A 7982-nucleotide genomic window follows, 5' to 3' on the forward strand; every position below is an offset into this window, starting at 1 on the left:
ATCAATAACAATAAGGGAAGAACACCCACATATACATGGAAGTTGAACAATGCTCTACTCAATGATAACCTGGTCAAGGAAGAAATAAAGAAAAGAAATTAAAGACTTCTTAGAATTTAATGAAAATGAAGGTATAACATACCCAAACTTATGGGATGCAATGAAAGCTGTGCTAAGAGGAAAACTCATAGCGCTGAGTGCCTGCAGAAAGAAACAGGAAAGAGCATATGTCAGCAGTTTGACAGCACACCTAAAAGCTCTAGAAAGAAAGAAGCAAACACACCCAGGAGGAGTAGAAGGCAGGAAAATCAGAGCTGAAATCAACCAAGTAGAAACAAAAGGACTATAAAAAGAATCAACAGAACCAAAAGCTGATTCTTTGAGAAAATCTACAGAATAGATAAACCCTTAGCGAGACTAACCAGAGGACACAGAGAGTGTGTCCAAATTAACAAAATCAGAAATGAAAAGGGAGACATAACTACAGAATCAGAGGAAATTCAAAAAATCATCAGATCGAATTTCAGACCTATTTCCCTTAAGAATATCGACGCAAAGATACTCAGTAAATTCTGGCAAACCAAATCCAAGAGCACCTCAAAACAATCATCCATCATGTTCAAGTAGGCTTCATTCCAGAGATGCAGGGATGGTTTAATATATGGAAAACCATCAACGAAATCCACTGTAAAAACAAACTGAAAGATAAAAACTACATGATCATTTCATTAGATGCTGAGAAAGCATTTGACAAAATTCAACACCCCTTCATGATAAAAGTCCTGGAAAGAACAAGAATTCAAGGCCCATACCTAAACATAGTAAAAAGCCATATACAGCAAACCAGTTGCTAACATTAAACTAAATGGAGAGAAACTTGAAGCAATCCCACTAAAATCAGGGACTAGACAAGGCTGCCCTCTCTCCCTACTTATTCAATATAGTTCTTGAAGTTCTAGCCAGAGCAATCAGACAACAAAAGGAGATCAAAGATACAGATTGGAAAGGAAGAAGTCAAAATAGCACTATTTGCAGACGATACCATTGTCTGTTTAAATGATTCCAAAAGTTCCACAAAAGAACTACTAAAGCTGATAAACATCTTCAGCAAGTGGCTGGGTATAAAATTAACTCAAATAAATCAGTAGCCTTCCTCTACACAAAAGAAAAACAAGCCGAGAAAGAAATTAGGGAAATGACATCCTTTATAATAGTGGCAAATAATATAAAATACCTTGGTGTGACTTTAACTAAGCAAGTGAAAGATCTGTATGATAAGAACTTCAAGCCTCTGAAGAAAGAAATTGAAGAAGATCTCAGAAGATGGAAAGATCTCCCATGCTCAGGGATTGGCAAGATTAATATAGTAAAAATGGTCATTTTACCAAAAGCGATCTACAGATTCAATGCAATCCCCATCAAAATTCCAATCCAATTCTTCAGAGAGTTAGACAGAACAATTTGCAAATTCATCTGGAATAACAAAAACCCAGGATAGCTAAAACTATCCTCAACAAAAAAAAGGACTTTGGGGGAATCACTATCCCTGAACTCAAGCAGTATTACAGAGCAATAGTGATAAAAACTGCATGGTATTGGTACAGAGACAGACAGATAGACCAGTGGGATAGAATTGAAGACCCAGAAATGAACCCACACACCTATGGTCACTTGATTTTTGACAAAGGAGCCCAACCCATCCAATGGAGAAAAGGTAGAATTTTCAGCAAATGGTGCTGGTTCAACTGGCAGTCCGCATGTAGAAGAATGTAGATCGATCCATGCTTAACACCCTGTACAAAGGTTAAGTCCAAGTGGATCAAGGACCTCCACATCAAACCAGATATGCTCAAACTAATAGAAGAAAAAGTGAGGAGGCATCTTGAACACATGGAGAAAACTTCCTGAACAAAACACCAATGGATTATGCTCTAAGATCAAGAATCAACAAATGGGATCTCATAAAACTGCAAAGCTTCTGTAAGGCAAAGGATACTGTTATTAGGACAAAACGGCAACCAACAGATTGGGAAAAGATCTTTACCAATCCTACAACAGATAGAGGGATAATATTCAAAATATACAAAGAGCTCAAGAAGTTAGACCACAGGGAGACAAATAAGCCTATTAAAAAATGGGGTTCAGAGCTAAACAAAGAATTCACAGCTGAGGAATGCCGAATGGCTGAGAAACACCTAAAGAAATGTTCTGCATCTTTAGTCATAAGGGAAATGCAAATCATAACAACCCTGAGATTTCACCTTACACCAGTGAGAATGGCTAAGATAAAAAACTTAGGTGATAGCAGATGCTGGCGAGGATGTGGACAAAGAGGAACACTCCTCCATTGTTGGTCGGATTGCAGACTGATACAACCATTCTGGAAATCAGTATGGAGGTTCTTCAAAAATTGGATATTGAAGTACCTGAGGACCCAGCTATACCACTCTTGGGCATATACCCAAAAGATGCTCCAACAAACAACAAAGACACATGCTCCACTATCTTCTTAGCAGCCTTATTTATAATATCCAGAAAGTGGAAAGAATACAGATGCCCTTCAGCAGAGGAATGAATACAAAAAATGTGGTACATCTACACAATGGAATATTACTCAGCTATCAAAAACAATGACCCATGAAATTTTGAAAAAATAAGTATTTTATACTTAAATTGCTTCATGAAAAAAAATGCCCACTGGAGTTACCTATATGGATGGGCGAGTGAGGAGACCATACAGTCCAACAGGGCAGAAAATAGCTCCCAAAGTGACCAGCTCTTTTCACTGAAAGGGACAATGGAACTGGGTATCAGGGTGAAGAGAAGCCCTACATAGTTAAAGTATTAAGGACATTTGCACTAGTAAACACCTACCCAGCCACAAGAAAGAAGCCTTGACTTTGGCTTTTTGTATTCATGACTTTGTTCTGTGTTCCCTGGAGCACAGGGGGAGGGTAGCCAAGCTGTGAAATCAGAGAATTGGTAGGGTAGGGTCTCTTCACAGGCCTGGGGTGCCCTTCCTAAGCCTTGTGATTCGAAATTCAAATTTAGACTAAATGTGGTAACCCACACCTCTAGGCTGAGGTCAGTAGCATTTGAAGGCAGTCTAGTCGGCACAGTGAATTCCAGCCCAGCCAGGACTGAATTATGAGGCACAGCAAGTCCTGAGCTGTCTGCTGGGCACAGCACTTGTGGTTGCCAAGTCAAGACATAGAAGCTATTTTTTTTTTGTGAGAAAGTTATCTTAAGTATAATACTTTCTATAAAATTGTTTGCAGTTTAGCGAGCTCTTGTTTATTCAAGTAGCATTAAAGATCATTTTTATAATTCTTAGCTATCTCAATGCATTCTTTTAATCTTTGGTGTTTTCCTTTTCTTAATCTCAGCAAATTCAGGGTTTAATATTAGAAAGCATCAAGTGATCCCAGAAATTAGAAACATCATTAAGTCATCATCGTTTTTCTTAATACAAGACTTTTGTCCATCTCCAACATCTATTTGGGTCACAAACTTAGTGGCTTAAAAACAGAAGTCTCTTTGTCATGGATCCAAGAACTTCAAGTCTATTATCAGTGCGTTAGTATGTGTGGTTCATTCTCTTGGATTTGTGGGAGCAGAATCTTCTGTCCTTCTCTCTTAGCTTCTGATAGTTTGAGGGAAACCTGCATTTATAGGGACAACACCTTGATCTCTGCCTTCCTCTTCTTCAAAGGTGTGTGTGTGTGTGTGTGTGTGTGTGTACATATACATGCACATATGGTTTTATGTTTAGATAAGAACTTCAGTTATGTTGGACTAGTAATTTATCATACTTTATGATAGCTTTATCTAACCACCACCATCATTTCAAAATGGCCCTATTTCAAAATAATACCATATACTTATGAACGTCATGACTTACCATTTCAGGCTATCAAGAATCTAAGTAGGTACTCACTTACACAATGGCTGTGCATTCTCCAATATGAACTCATACAAGTAAGCAAACACCAACACTTCCACATATATATATATATATATATATATATATACATATGATCACATACATCCGAAAGCCTTTCATGTTTGTAGGCATACCCCTCATAGTTAAACCTAAACATATATGAAGTCTCAATGAGCTTTCATGTTGCATCTAATATACCTTAATTGAGAGCAATAAAATTTTTAATAAAAAGTTTTAATATAAGCATAGGCTTAATTATGTAATCCCAATAACACACCTTCTTCTGCATTCTCTCAAACCTGTCTTTGTGTTCCTGTATACAGTTAAAAGAGTAAAGTTAGGGGTTAATGTTTCCAGTTTCAGCTACTAGTCTCAGAGGGAATAACTGGAGTTATTGTAAATATGAGAGAGTGAATATAGAAAGAGGAAAAGAATCAGTGCTTGGGGGAAAAGACGGACCACAAAATTCTTTAAATAGACCCTGACCCAAAGTCTCTAAACAAGGCTGAATACCAAGGGCTTGTCACAACATCTTTAATCATAGTCAGCTTGTTCAAAAATACAGCAGAAGTCACGGTGAATTATTCCTTTTGACAAAGGCATATTTTTTTCCTTCTCAGAAATCAGTGGAACATGTAGACTCTTCAAGAATCCAGAAGAAAAATGATGTACTATATTGAGAGCACTGGCGTGATGGAAGCACCTTGTCTAGAAATCCAAGTCCACTGAGCTACACTCTGAGATGGGGAGACGAATAATGACTTCCTCTGTGTCAGACCTAGAAAGGTAGGAAGATACCTTCCAGGCAGACACGGTCCATCAAGAGGATGTTTTTGAATCTCACATGCTCTGCAATTAGGTTCAGATAGTCCACAGTGAGACTCAGAAGGTCAGCACCCTGTCACTAATGTTTTATAAGCATATAACTTTATTTCATTTTCTATTGAGTAGTATTAATTAATATGCTAATAATAGTTATATCATGTAAATATAAGAATAGCATATGTTAATAGAAGAATAGAGGAACAAGGAGTACTGGGCAAAAGGAAAATTGTATGTCTTTTTCTTCTTATCTATGGAATGCACAACTCCATTTCTCAAACCGAAGCAAGATGATAAATTGCCCTTTTCCTATGGAAATTCTTCTACATGTAACAAAAATAATAAAGGATCAGGAAACATATGTCCATTAAGTATAGCTTATACTCACAATTCTTCATGTGTTCAGGTCCCAAGATTGAAAGGGAAACAGATGGGAATTCTTATCAGTGAGGACAACAGATTCCATAGAACATGAAGAAAAAATTCAGAGAGAAAACACACCAGATGAAAAATCACATCTCCTATATCAAATGTAGCTTTCAGGTCAATTCTGTTATTCTGGCTTTTATCTAAGAAATAAACACTGAGAGTATAAAGTCAGAGCAGACAGAAGAGAATGAGAAATACTGTGGCATGTCTCTTAACATGAGAGTTCTGGATCTGGAAAAAGTTTAGACAGAAGAGAGGAGAAATATTGGATTTCCAATTAAGCTATGTAACGTGTGTGTGTGTGTGTGTGTGTGTGTGTGTGTGTGTGTGTGTGTGTGTGTGTGTGTGTGTGCGTACATCTACAAAGTGTAAGTGATTTCTCTACTCAGACTAATGGGAAGAAGCCAATGAGAATGCCATTTCTTGACTGGTATGGTGTTATATTCCTAGAACTCCAGTATTCTGGCATATGAGGCCCACTAGGCTATATTAATAATATCAAGACCCTGCTGAGATAGAGGCAAGGCAAAGTAGGGAGAGAACAACAACAAAAGAGAAGAAAAGAAGGAAGGGGAATGAGGAGGAGGAAGAGAAGAGGGGGGGGAGGAGAGAGAGAGAGAGAGAGAGAGAGAGAGAGAGAGAGAGAGAGAGAGAAATGGCGGGGGCAGTTCCCAGAGAATGCAATACATTCCCAGAGATACTAAAACAGACAACCTAGAACGTGGTCATGGCTCTGGTCCAGGGAAGTAGAAGAATCCTGAGTCCAAATTCTATAATTCAGTATACTCTAAGTACTCGCCAATTCGGTATTTGTTACAATAGGTTAGCAATTTGCCCGACCTGCGTGAAGCAGGATTCTCAACTACCCATTGTCAATAGAGACAGATATTGTGTTCCACTAGGAGCCCTAGTCCAAGAGACATGTATTCAGACAGTAATTTTATATGTGATCATTGACAAATCATTTAATGACTCTTATTATTTCTCATGATAAACAATGACACTGAAACCTTACATAAGTTAGAACAATAAATATTAAGGGGCTCTAGTGAAAGGTCTCAGAAAATGATAATCTCTCCCCAAAAATTGATCAGAAATAGCTATACACATAGAGAATATAAGCCTTTAGCATCTAGTCCAGCAACTGTGGCCAGAATGAAGGTGATCTAAGTGTGTTTGTTTAAATCACCTTTTATCTATTGTCCCCACAAAGTAAGAGTGACATACTAGCCAGGAAAGGCTGAAGCCCCTGGTTTAATCAGAAAATGTGGTACTGTTTGAGGAGAGTGAATCTGGTAAATGGAAGCAAAGCAGGGGCCCTGAGCTCCTGATGATATGCATATCTGAACTGTGACTGGAGACTTCATAGGAGTATCTGGGCAATCTTATGATGATTAGCTAGGAAGGTTGGTAAGATTTGTGGTGTAAGAGAAGACTTCTAAAATCTAAGCCGCACTGCTCTCAGCCATTATAAATGAAGGGGACTAAGAAAGATATGAGGACTGTTTGATCTTGAAGAGTACTAGATCTTTAAGGATACTAGATGCCTATTAAATAATACATTTGTTAGTTTGAAAACATTTTTTAAGGGAGACAGTAAGAATACTGCTTTCACTTGAGGGTTGTTGTAATGAAAGAGGTGAAAAGTGAGGCTCTCAAACACAAGCACAGGGTAGCAACAACTAAGAGGAAAGATGTTCTGTAAGAAGCAAGTCACAGGTCACCTATGTTGTGTGTGTGTGTGTGTGTGTGTGTGTGTGTGTGTGTGTGTGTGTGTGCGTGTGTGTGCGTGTGACAAGTTGCACTCCTTAGAGAGCTCAGACATAAAAAAAAAACCCCAAGTGCGTTAAACAAGAATATGTAAACATCAGCACTCAATAAATTCCTCTCTAATTTGTAGCATGAGGAGTGGCCTTAACTCTGATGGGCATAGCTCAATTGGGAATAAGGGGATTCTATGAGCAAACTTTCCAGTCGGTGATATTGAGACTCAGTTAATGGTTATGCTGCATCTGAATAATGGCCTTGATGTTTCATTTACTATATATTTACCCATCTTCTCTTTATCGAGAAGATGTCAGAATGTCAGGTGCATAGCCATCCTTCTGTATAAGTTATCATCCATTGCATTCCTGAATTAATTGCAGTCTGAAAATCAAAGCCAGGTTGAAGTTTGTAAAAGCAAGTCTGTTTCAAAAATATAGCTGCAGACAGGATCCAACATGTTACAATGTAACAGAGAAAGGGACTTATTTAAAAAGAGTGGATCATGCACAAAGCATAAGATGCTTATGGTCTAAGATTTTCATTAAATATACTATGCCATTTTCCCTAGGCTAAAACCAAAATGATAACTGCGCTAACTATGAAAATAAGTTACTATTGTTCCTTATGTCATTCTTCCTTCATATTATGAGCTACAGTTGCTCAAATGATTCAACACAGAGATGAATGGAAGATCAAGTAATTTGTCAAAGAAAAAACGACAAAGTCGATTGTAACTAAAGTCATACTTGTTTTCACTCAGCAGATTCTACTTCCTGGAAAATAGAAAGTATTTTTCTTTAGGAAATAATTGACCCTGATCCTGAGATGTTCTAATATTTTAAATGTTACAAGTACTAACAAGTATCGTCATTTAATGTTACAAAATATTATTTATTATAAAAGATGATTTTACTATAATTTACTATTAATAAAATTGTAATGTTATACAAGTGCAAATAATCATCCATGTCTTGGTTGTTATAATCCTCAGAGAGCAGAGTAACTTCATCACTCAGAAAAT

This window comes from Rattus rattus, chromosome 2, assembly GCF_011064425.1.
Source record: "Rattus rattus isolate New Zealand chromosome 2, Rrattus_CSIRO_v1, whole genome shotgun sequence".
NCBI lineage: Eukaryota > Metazoa > Chordata > Mammalia > Rodentia > Muridae > Rattus > Rattus rattus.